The 12,174-nt window shown below is 43.0% G+C and overlaps 1 protein-coding gene across 1 annotated transcript in view; it reads right to left on the bottom strand.

Moving 5' to 3' along the window:
* GPR63 (G protein-coupled receptor 63) overlaps window positions 1-8,247 on the bottom strand; it is a 63,201-nt gene extending 54,954 nt beyond the window's left edge. The window contains exon 1 of the mRNA XM_003798219.2: window positions 8,062-8,247. The gene's annotated coding sequence lies outside the window, so the exon portion shown is untranslated. The remainder of the gene's footprint in view (window positions 1-8,061) is intronic.
* Window positions 8,248-12,174: the final 3,927 nt, after the last annotated feature.

The raw sequence follows: 12,174 nt of genomic DNA, 5'->3' as shown, positions 1-12,174 counted from the left end.
AATCTTTCTAAGAGTAGAATGTGAATGTTTTAAAACAATAACTGAGAAAATGACATGAAGGCTGTGTTGACCAGTTTGATGGAAGTATTTCGGATTGCATGTGAAAACCCCACACTGTACCCCAGAAGTGCATTAATGTACATAGTTATCATTCAATTAAAAAAAAAAAAAAGAAACAGGGAGGCTGAACTGTAGAAATCAATACAATATAGTAAACAACGAAAAACAAGCTACAGCTACATACATGGAGCATCTCAAAAATACAAAAGTGAGCAAAATCAGTGACCACGAAAGAGTGTGTGTGTGTTATACATGTATAGTAGTCTGATTCCTTTTAGGTAAAATCCAAAAATAGCCAAAACTAAAGAATTTTCCGCTTTAAAGACAAAACAAGACTGCCTCTAGGCGAGGAATTGGTAGACAAAGGAACTCTTAAGTTTGTTATATTTTTTAACTTTGATAGTAGGTCCATGAGTATTCAATTTGTTTCTAACATTCAAATACGTTTTATGTGCTTTTATACGAACAATGTACTTTAAAATAAATATTCTTAAAGGAAAAACTGTGTAGTAAAATTAGTTTCAAAAGAATATTCTGAACTTCCCTATAAAGTGAACATCACAAGACCTCATGAAAAATGAGGTTAAATGAGGTTAAATGAGATTTAGCTGCTCAATCTGCCCATGCCTGTTACATTCCACACCAAAATACAAAGATATGGTTCCTATTCTTCGAGATATTAAAGAGAGAAATAATACTCATCTAAAGAAAAAATTTATTTTTGAAGTGCTAAAGCAGAGGTAAACACTAGGGTATTAAGCAAGACTTAAAGAAAGGCAGAGACAGAGGTTTCACAGTGAAGTGGACAATGTCTGAGAAAGAACACCTGGCTCAGAAAACGTGTCTAGGAGTGTGCATGTTTACTTTCTCTGACCTTCTACAGCCAAGAACCAAATTCTAAAAAAGAAAACTACAATAGGATGTGGGGTCATGTTTGATGGCCAAAAATAACTTTTATTTCTAAAAACTAAAGAATTTATCTCTACACTTGGCCATCAGTCTTAATGTTTTTACAAATGTTCTTTTCCTAGTTTTTGCTCATTATATATCCCTAATTTTGTTTTTAAAAGTGAGCGCATGTTTCTGTGGTAGCCACAATGATACTCAACTGGTTTCAAAAGGTAACTTCTGGCTGAGATGAAGTTACACATTATTGACAGAAAGGAAAAAAGATATAGATAAATATATGAACAAAATACGGATATAGACATACACATGCACACACACAGAGCTCAAAGCTAAATTCTGTAAATACAAGGAAGTCCATAATCAGGGCTATAGATTGTATATTGATAATAATAAAGTACCTTAAGGTCAAAAAAAAAAAACAAAATTAATGGCTATTTCTCCTCCAAAAAAAATTCTTACTTCTAAACTTTACCCCAAGAGACTAACCATAGATATGTATAAAAATGGAGCCATAAAATATTCACTGCTATAAAGTAGCAAAAGAAAAATAGAACTGCAATACATATATGATGCATATGATGGCATATCCCCAATAAATCATGAAATACCCATAGAGTACTATTCGATACTGAAAACATTACAAATCATTCCATGACAAGTGGGTTATCTTTGTGTAAAAATTATGAAGCAATGTATATAAAGTGCCATTTTTGGAAATTAAATTATTATAGTATTCTTCATATATACATAAAAATACTTATGTATTAAAATGTGAAGAGTTACCTATGGGCACAATTCTTTTTTTCTTTTATTTTTGCTTGTTTGAATATTCTAAATTATCTATAATGAATATGTGACACTTTCATAAGAAAAAAATCTATTGGCTTGGCGCCTGTGGCTCAAGTGGCTAAGGCGCCAGCCACATACACCTAAGGTGGCGGGTTCGAATCCAGCCTGGGCCCGCCAAACAACAATGACAGCTGCAACCAAAAAAAAAAATAGGCCAGGCATTGTGGCAGGCACCTGTGGTCCCAGCTACTTGGGAGGCTGAGGAAGGAAACTCACTTGAGCCCAGGAGTTGGAGGTTGCTGTGAGCTGTGATGTCACAGCACTCTACCCAGGGGTACAGCTTGAGGCTCTGTCTCAAAAAAAAAAAAAATCTACTATAACGTAACAATAAAGAATAAAGAATAAAGATTTGAAACTTTACAATAGCAACTGCTCATGAACTACAGAAACAAAAATAAAATTCTCAATATCATTAAATCTTTACATGGAAGCAAATTTACTCAATTTATAGAAAACAGAGAAGCTTATATTCAAAACTCCTATCACTAAAGAACTGGATAATGCAAAAAAAAATAAACAAATAAGGAAGAAGTCTGAAAATGTACTGAGTGAGAACAAGCTGAGAGAATTCATGAGCAGAGTTTCTGCTGGTGCTGGATAGTATGAAACTGTAGAAGGCATAACAGTTTAGGCAGCGTTAATCAAAATGGAATAGGAAGCTTCATGCTTCACATACAACCCAGAGGAAATGGGGGGAAAAAAAGCTACAATGGAAAGATTGAGTTTTATCACAAGTACACACTTATGCCAACATTTTGTCTTAGAGCCAATGGATGTTACACCTACACAACTCCCTGTGCATCTACATCAGGGGTCCTCAAACTTTTTAAACAGGGGGCCAGTTCACTGTCCCTCAGACCATTGGAGGGCCGGACTGCAGGCCCCAGGACGAGTGGGCTGCTAAGCAGGACAGGCAGCAGCAGCAAAAACACCCAGCCAGCCTGATAAATGTCCTAGGTGGGCCGCATGCAGCCCACAGGCCGTAGTTTGAGGACCCCTGATACATTCTCCCAGCCTTAATCTAGAGCAAAACAACCTGAAGCAGAAACCCTCTGTGAGATACTGCAGTGAACACCTGGCACTGATGTTAACTGATTCCTAGGTAATCTTCAGTTGAAACCATTATTCTGATCCAAACTTCAGGCATCTTTAAATGCCCACACTAATGTTCTTTCTCTAAAATTAACCTATGCATTTGTTTTTGTTTGAAAACAGTAGGCAAGGTGAAGAAGCCTCCTTTTGGAAAGTAACAGCTAGAGTATAAAAATCATGTCCCTTTTGCACTAACATCCCCAAGCAGATCCTTAGAAGTTTCCACAGAAAAGAATTAGTCTCAAATACTTTTCAAATGCTTTAATAGTGTAGACTGAACTAAGTCAACTGAAAGAAAGAAGTTAACCAGTAAGCTTTGCCAAAAACCCTAAAAGGTATTTAAAGCTTGTGACTAAGATACATAAAAGTTTCAGGTGAAAATTATCTAAGAATCAATTAACATATACACCAGATGATTGGTACAGTATGTGACTGGTGAAATTTTTAATCTAAATTGGACCTGAAAGGATGTAATTTTTTTTAGCCTTATCATAAAAAAAATACTAATAACAGTGCCATTATTGATAGCGCCCATAGCTCAGTGGATAGGGTGCCAGCCACATACATCAAGGTTGGCAGGTTCAAACCCGGCCTGGGCCTGCTAAACAAAAATGACAACTGCAACAAAAAAATGGTTGGGCTTTATGGCAGGCGCCTGTAGTGCCAGCTACTTGGGAGACTGAGGCAAGAGAATCGTTTAAGCCCAAGAGTTGGAGGTTGCTGTGAGCTGTAACACGAAGGCACTCTACTGAGGGCAATATAGTGAGACTCGGTGTCAAAAAAAAAAAAAAAACCAGTGCTATTATTAATTTCAATAGGTGTTCACGAGATTCTCCACCTAACAGCAAATGTACATTCTTGCCTAAGACCTGAGAGCTGTGTTAAAACCTGAACTTTCTAACTCTTCATTACATTTATAACAAACACAAATGATCTTTCCTGTATATTAGGCTAGAATTTCTAGAAATGGGCACAAATTACTTGTACCAATCCTGTCCATATTTACTGATATAGAGGTTAAAAGGCATTTTGTTCTATGTGTCAAACTCAAAGACTGAAACAGCTTTGCCGTCAGCTTCAGAAACCATTTTTTTACAAGCATGGCACACTGCCTCAAGCCAACCAAACACTAAAGCATGTTGGGCTGCCACACTGCAAATTATTTGGGATGTTCTCCATGTTTTGTGGTTACAAAAGAACCTATTTTGCGGATCATCCAGTTCAAGTTAAGGACACATCTGACCTTAAAACAGAAAATTCCCACAATACTGGAACTATAATTGACTAACATCCTGTCAGCTCTGAAAGCTATGATCTCAGGCTCACAGTCAAACATCTCAAATGTTATGTTTTGAAAGTTGAAGACACACAACATAAGCTCTATGAAACTCATTAATGTGTTTTTAAGAAAACACTAAGGGTGGCGCCTCTGGCTCAGTGGGCAGGGCACCGGCCCCATATACCTGAGAGTGGCTGGTTCAAACCTGGCCCCAGCCAAACTGCAACAAAAAAGCTGGGCGTTGTGGTGGGCGCCTGGGGTCCCAGCTACTCAGGAGGCTGAGGCAAGGGAATCACCTAAGCCCAGGAGTTGGAGGTTGCTGTGAGCTGTGTGATGCCACAGCACTCTACCAAAGGTAATAAAGTAAAACTCTGTCTCTACAAAAAGAAAAAAAAAAAAACACTAAGAATTCATCCTAGTATACATGTCATTTACAAAAAAGAAGAAAAAAGGAAAAAATGCCATGAGCAAAAAAGCAAAGGGCACTTACAGAAAATACAAACCCACTTCTGGCAAATACCTAGCAAATTAAAGGAAAGTCACATAGCTCATTTCATTTTTAATTTTCATACATATGCTGAAATGCAGCGGCTTCAGCTGTGAAATGTGATAACAAATATTACCAAGGTGAGTGGACAGTTTTGCTTGTAGCGAATGGAACAGTGTATTTATAGGTATTATTTTCCCAACCATTAATGGGATCCTCTCTCAAATCAAATGCTAAAGACATCCCTTCACATCTCCTAAGATTTGCCTCTCATGGCCTTTAAGTCTACTGTCCACATACCTATGGAAAATGCTATGAAGGTAATTTTTGAAAGGTTCAAAGAAGAACTCACTATACTGACCAGCTAAATTTTACCTAGAATTTGCCTACTGAAGATAAATTACTGAAATTTAAGAAATGCTTGGTTGAATCCTAACAGTGAGTAGGGTACTTCAGTACATTTTAATAGATAAATATGTGGTTAGAATCACTGGCATATGGCTCCCTACTCCAAGCCTGGGAAAAGTTTAGGAACTTACTGGAAAACAGTATTTTTTACCTTAACCTGATATCTACAAAAGTGCTGATAAGATGACAAGCCCTAACAAGAACTATTTTTAGCTGCTGATCTTTTATACCTGCTATTCTTAGTACCCATGTACTATCAAGTCCCTTAATGGTTTTCCCCACTATAAAAATATATATACATATGTGTGTGAGGGTGCATATGTTATGTATGTGTCTACCTACAGACTTAAAGATGTAAATAAATGTGTGACATGGACATATACATATATTAATCCATATGTATGTATGCGTGTCCAAAACATATATATATATACAGCTTCAAAAAAAATTATTCACACAATCATCCCAAATCAAATATACCATATACAAAATGTCAAGGTAATTCCACTTAATCGATACCATTCTAGGGGCTCCACACCTGTAGCTAAGTGGTTAGGGCGCCAGCCACTTACACTGGGGCTGATGGGTTTGAACTGGGGCCAGGTCTGCTAAACAATGACAACTACAACAACAATAAGAAAAATAGTCGAGCACTGTGGTGGGTACCCGTAGACCCAGCTACGTGGGAGGCTGAGGCAAGAGAATTCTTTAAGCCCAAGAGTTTGAGGTTGCTGTTAGCAGGGCTACCAGGGCCCTCTACCAAGGGTGACAAAGTAACACTCTGTTTCAAAAAAAAAAAAAAAAAAGGGCAGCAACTGTGGCTCAAAGGAGTAGGTAGGGCACTGGCCCCATATGCTGGAGGTGGCGGGTTCAAACCCAGCCCCCGCCAAAAACTGCCAAAAAAAGAAAAAATAATTCTAGGAACTAAGCCAGATCCACCTTAAAACCCTAAATTCTTACTTTCTTGTCTGAAGTCCAACAAATTTAAGTTAAAACGGTAACTGCAGTTAGGGTTTTCAGTATGTGACTTTTTTTAGAGACAGAGTCTCACTTTGTCACCCTCAGTAGAGTGCAGTGATGACACAGCTCACAGCAACCTCCTACTCTTGGGCAAGGCAATTCTCTTGCCTGAGCCTCCCAAGTAGCTGGGACTATAGGCATCCACCACAACACCCAGCTATTTTTTGTTGCAGTTTGGCCAGGGCTGGGTTCAAACCTGCCACTCTTGGTATATGGAGTAGGCACCCTACTCACTGAGCCACAGGCACCCTACTCACTGAGCCACAGGCACCGCCCAGTATGTGACTTTTCTATACAAATTTTTCTCCAAGAATGTTCAGTTTGCTGCAAATTTTCAGAAAATGCTTGAGATGGTAAGTTCTTTTTTAAGAACCTCACCTCTTTAAAAAAAAAATGGTTTCAGTTCTGGTATATTTGACAGCAAAATGACAAAACTGTAATCAAGAGATGAAAGCGTTTATAACAAAATTATGCAATATTAATGATTAATGATTACTCTGGAATGACTTTCTTTGAAAACTTCCTCATTGCAAATAAGACGTTTCCTACAGTATCTCCCGTCTATCTCGGTAATATATTTTTCACATATGAAAATTACATGTAAAGCATGTACATTTACTTTAAATACTTCATGACATTCTTTCCTTTAAATAAGTTCCTACATTCTATTTTTACTGTTTAAAATGATCCGGATGATCATTATGTCATGTCACTAAAATCTGAGCGATGCAACACTGAAACCACAGGGATTTTTCATCAGTACCTTCCATTTGTGTAACTGACATCAGATGTACACCATGTTAACAGAAAAGACAGAAATAGGAATACTTTATGGAGGGGCAGAGACCTGGGGGTGCGAAAAAAATGAGGCTTCCTTCCCCCACAGAACACATGAAAAAAAAAATTGACTCATTTGTGCAATAAATGTACTTATATGTTAGGTTTCATCAAATGACTACACATATTACATACCTCATAAATGGATTAAAACGCCTGAAGCAAAGTTAGATTGTGCAAGAAACATCACGGTTTATTTGATTCTTAGAGATACTGCTCCTAAAATTAGTTGGAGCCTTCTTACTCTAAGGCGTAATTTAAAACAAATTCACCAATAAACCAAGAGAAAAGAATACGGTTAAAACCTCATCCTAACTCACTAAACAACTACATCCTACTACAAGGATACCTGCATTTCATTAAGTGTTAAGACTGAGGCTACATATTTCATCAAAGACTAAACGGTCACTTCGAAAACTGGAGCCAGCCTTCGGGAAATTTTTTCAAAATATGCTGTTAGGGGTTTTGTAAGCACCCTGAGCCTCCAGAATATTTTTTCTTCCAAAAAAATAAAATCCATGTTCCCAAAAAGGGGCGGAAGAGAAGAGGCAGAACTAAAATCTGGGTGACGGTGAGAAGCGCCCAGGCTGCAGGGGCGCGAGCCCCAGCACCCGCAGGAGGCACCGCTCAGCCCCGTCGGCGCTCCCAGGAGCCCTCCAGTCGGGCAGTCACGGCCAGGGTCAGCCCGCGAGAGCGGCGAGAGCGCGGCGGCGAGCTTCAGGACGGTTCCATCCCTCCGGCTCACTCCGAGCAGCGCTCAGCCTTCCGAGCACAGCCGGCGGGGAACCCCGGCTGGGTGCCCATCTGCAGCCGCGGGTTTCCTAGAAGGCCCGCCGCCCGGGTGGGCGGGCGGGTGGGCAGGGGCCGGGGCCGGGCGTCGGGAGGCGAGGCAGCACGGGAGACCCCGGGGCCCCGCCGGGTGGTGCCGGCTGAGGTAACTCCAGTCCAGCTGCGAAAGCCTGCCCGAAAAGCCCAGCTTCTCCGGCACAACTTCAGTCTCGCCAGCCTCTTTCACCCACGCACTCCGCCAAACCGCACGCTGCCGCCCACGCCGCGGTCGCTGCGGCGCTCCCCACCCGCGGCTGCTACCTGTCCCCGGGCCGAGGACCCCGAGTCTCACCTCATACAAAGGGCGGCGGGCGGGCGCCCGCGGGAGAGCGCGGGGAGGGCGGCCCCTTCCAGTCCCTCCCGGAACTTTCCTGACATAGCACTTCTCTCCTCCGCCGCAGAGAGCAACGCTTCCAGGCAGACCAGGAGGACGGCGACGAGGAGGCGGTGGCGGCGGCGGCGGCGGGGGGGGCTGGAGCAGAAAGTGAGGAGCATCGCCGGCCGGCGCCGCCGCCTCGCGCTCCCGGGTTCCCGCCCCCGGCCCGGCGGGGCTGCCTCTTAAAGGCGCCACCCCGCTGCCGGCGGGAGGGGGCGGCCGGCGAAGAGGGGGCGGGCAAGGCGAGACCGACAGGTCCCGGGGCCACCCCCGAACTGCCCTGGCGCTCTGCTTCCCAGACGCCCCCAACTCAGGGCGGGTCTGCCCTCCGCCTGGCCAGAGGCACAGAGCGTAGGACGAGTGCACCCTCGCTGCTGGCCTGCGCCCCTGCCCCTAACCGCCCACACTCCTTTTTGGGTCTTGTCTTTCTGTCCCCATTCCCCCTCAAAGTCTATGCATGCCACTGGCCACTGGCCACGAGACATTGCATTTCCTGAGGCTGGTCGCTTTTCTTACCTGGTTAGTTTTCACCTCCAACACAGGGAAGAGGGTCTTACCAAGGCGCGCTGGAGACAGAACCATCTGAAGACCAGCTGGAGCTCCTAGACTGGTGGTTCTCAACCTTCCTAGCACCGCAACCCTTTAATACAATTCCTCATGTTGTAGTGACCCCAAACCATAAAATTATTTTCGTCGCTAGCACTCTCCCTTGCTGTATGGCATAGGAGATTTGCCACACGCCCTGCTTTACCTGGTGCTGTGTTCTCTTCCAAAGGACAATTTCCAGGTAGCTTTCCAATGTAGATTTCTAGAACCATTGACTTTCAACAACAAATACTTGATGTAGGGTCAGGAGTGGTGGTACACTCCTGTAATCCTAACACTTTGGGAGGCCAAGGTGGGAAGATCTCTGAAGCCCAGGTGTTGGAGGTTGCTATGAACCAGGCGTCCTCAAACTATGGCCCGCAGGCCCCATGCAGCCGGCCTAGGACATTTATCCGGCGGGCCTGGTGTTTTTGCCGCCGCTGCCTGTCCTGATTAGCAGCCGACTGTTCCCGGGGGCCCCCATTCCAGCCCTCCAGCGGTCTGAGGGACAGTGAACTGGCCCCCTGTTTAAAAAGTTTAAGGACCCTGCTTGAGGATCCTACCGCTCTAGCCTACACAGCAGAGTGAGACCCTCAGCTTTCTCTCTCTTCCTCTCTCTCTCTGAGAAAGTATGGAAAGAGGGAGGGAAAGAAAGAAAAGGAAGGAAGGGAGGAAGGAATGAAAATGGCTGCAAGGATAAACTGAACTCAGTTAAGTTGTTCCAGGAAAGATACCACCTTAAGATATAATGATAGCGGAAATGCAGCTTTCAAATGATAAGTGATATTATTTCTCCAGCTATCAGCAACATTTTTGATAATTGCTGAGACCACAGCCTTGAGATAGCATGCCCAGGAGGCCCACAGCATCAGCCACTGTTACCACTTTGGGAATAGATCATGGAACAATGGATGTGAGCTACAAAAGCTCTGCTGCTGTCCACAGGTTTGTTTTTCTACCTCATGGCTACAACCCTTACTTCTTCAATACTGTGGGGACTCAACATAGTGGTATGCTGTCTGTACCCTATGCTGTGTCCTTTGGCTGAGGTGGAAGTGGGCGGGCAATTTGGAGATAAGATCAAGCCTGGTCTCCAAGCAGTGGTCCTAGCACCAGGCAGAGGAAGTGGCATTTTCTAATGCACACAAAAGCACTTGCATGCGTCATCACTGGCCTGAGACTAGACCTGAACATCTCAGTTCTTCCCCTCCTGCCCCTGTGAAACAAGCGTCTGTGTTGTACTTATAGAGGAAGAGGGCAGCAAGAAAATATGTAAAAAGTTGGAGCAACTTATGCTACCAGATGGAGAGGAAATAAGCCGTGGGTTCTATAAAAAGCAGGCAGCTTGGTCCTGTGTGAACCAAACCTCGAGATGTGAAAGGAGGTTAGCAGTGAGTAGGGTAAAGTCAGGATAGTTGGATATGACAAGCACACAACTCAAACTGACTTAATAAAACCTACATCTGAGGGGATTGGAATTTATTGGCTTATATGTTTATAAATCCCAAAAGTAGAGCTGGAAAAATACATGTTTTTAAATATCTTTTCTTTCCTCCAAATGCTCAAAGAGTATCCAGACTCAGTTTCTCTCCATATCTTCACTGGGCTTTCACTGCACTGGTTCTATATTCTCTAAGAAGCAACACATCTTACATCTCTCAGCAAATACCCAACCTCTTTAGCAACTGATCCCATCAATAAGACAGCAAGACAAAGAATGGGCCTCAACTGACCCACTTGGAGCCAATGAAACTAACCATTGTAACCAAAGGATGAACGCACACTGCCAGGCCTGGGCCATTTGCTTGTATCTGAAAAAGGCTTCGTATACACCCAAACCACAGAGACTGAGAGGAAGGGAAAAGGAAAGGAAAATTACAGTGTTGTTAACAAAGGGAAAAGAATGATGACTAGATGAAATTATAGATGCCTCCTGCAACACCCACCCGTTCCCCAAACACACAGACATACACCACCACCACCACACATATTCACGCTCATTGCCTCTCTGCCTCCTTCACCAGTAACCTCAGAATCAGAATCAGAATGCTAATGGTCATGGAGATGCAAGTAATTGAACCAGCCAACCACATATTTTAGCCTTAGGAGCAAGTGGGAAGATCCTCAGTGATATTTAACAAACCACTTGTAATTTTATTCAATGATTTTTCCCTCAATTATGTTACTTCTGCCTCCATATGCCCAACCCCATACTCATTGTTAGACCTTGTGTTATTATGTCATCAGTTCAATATAATAAGAGACATATAGCCAGGCGTTGTGGCAGGCGCCTATAGTCCCAACTACTTGGGAGGCTGAGGCAGAAGAATCGCCTAAGCCCAGGAGTTGGAAGTTGCTGGAGCGACTCCACTGCACTCTACCGAGGGTGAAAAAGTGAGACTCTGTCTCTACAAAAAAAAAAGAGAGAGAGAGAGACATAGAATTTCCTTATTATATAAATATTCATTCAACTTGACATTGTAGCCCATGAGTAATCACATTTCAGTATCCAAGTGACACGGGGTACAACTTCCTTTTAAACTTCAGTAACTTCTTTATCATTGCAGAGATAGCATGGAGGAGTTCATATTTTTGCTACAAAAAAACACCAAACAGTTTCAGCCTTTTAAAAGTCTCTCTCAAAAACTTTTCCTGTACAATATTTGCTAATGAAAAAAAACGTTCATGTTTTTATTCCTTCATTTGTGCCTTTTACAGAAGTCCTTATATGTAATAGAAAAATATATGTGTAGGCCAGGAACAGCGGCTCACACTTGTAATCCTAGCCCTCTGGAAGGCCGAGGCAGGTGGATGGAACATCAGGAATTTGAGACCAGCCTGAGCAAGAGCAAGACCCTGTCTCTACCAAGAAGAGAAAAACTAGGTGGGCATTGTGGCAGGTGCCTATAGTTCCAGCTAGTCGGGAGACTGGGGCAAGAGGATGGCTTGAGCCCAGGAATGTGAGGTTGCTGTGAGCTATGATGCCACAGCACTCCACCCAGTTAACAAAGTGAGATTCTGTCTCAAAAAAATTATAAACCTGGAAGAGATTTTAGAATAACCCAAAACATCCTCTTCATTTCAGAGATAAAGAAATAAAAGGTCAGGAGTTGACTTGTGTAGGGTCACATAACTGTTTTTGTTGTCAAAACCACAAGGGAGGCTCAGTCCCCTTAGCACAGCGGTTACAGAGCCAGCCACATACACTGAACCTGGCAGGTTCAATCCCAGCTAAAACAACAATGACAACTGCAACCAAAAAATAGCTGGGCATTGTGGCAGGCATCTGTAGTCCCAGCTACTTGGGAGGCTAAGGCAGGAGAATTGCTTAAGCCCAAGAGTTAGAGATTGCTGTGAGCTGTGATGCTACCACACTCTACCCAGGGCGACATAGTGAGACTCTGTATCAAACACACACACACACACACACACACACACACACAC

This window comes from Otolemur garnettii, unplaced genomic scaffold (genome assembly GCF_000181295.1).
Source record: "Otolemur garnettii isolate 467f Iridium unplaced genomic scaffold, OtoGar3 scaffold00132, whole genome shotgun sequence".
Taxonomy (NCBI): domain Eukaryota; kingdom Metazoa; phylum Chordata; class Mammalia; order Primates; family Galagidae; genus Otolemur; species Otolemur garnettii.
The sequence above is the reverse complement of the archived record's forward strand: the minus strand, read 5'-3'. Positions and strand labels throughout refer to the sequence as shown.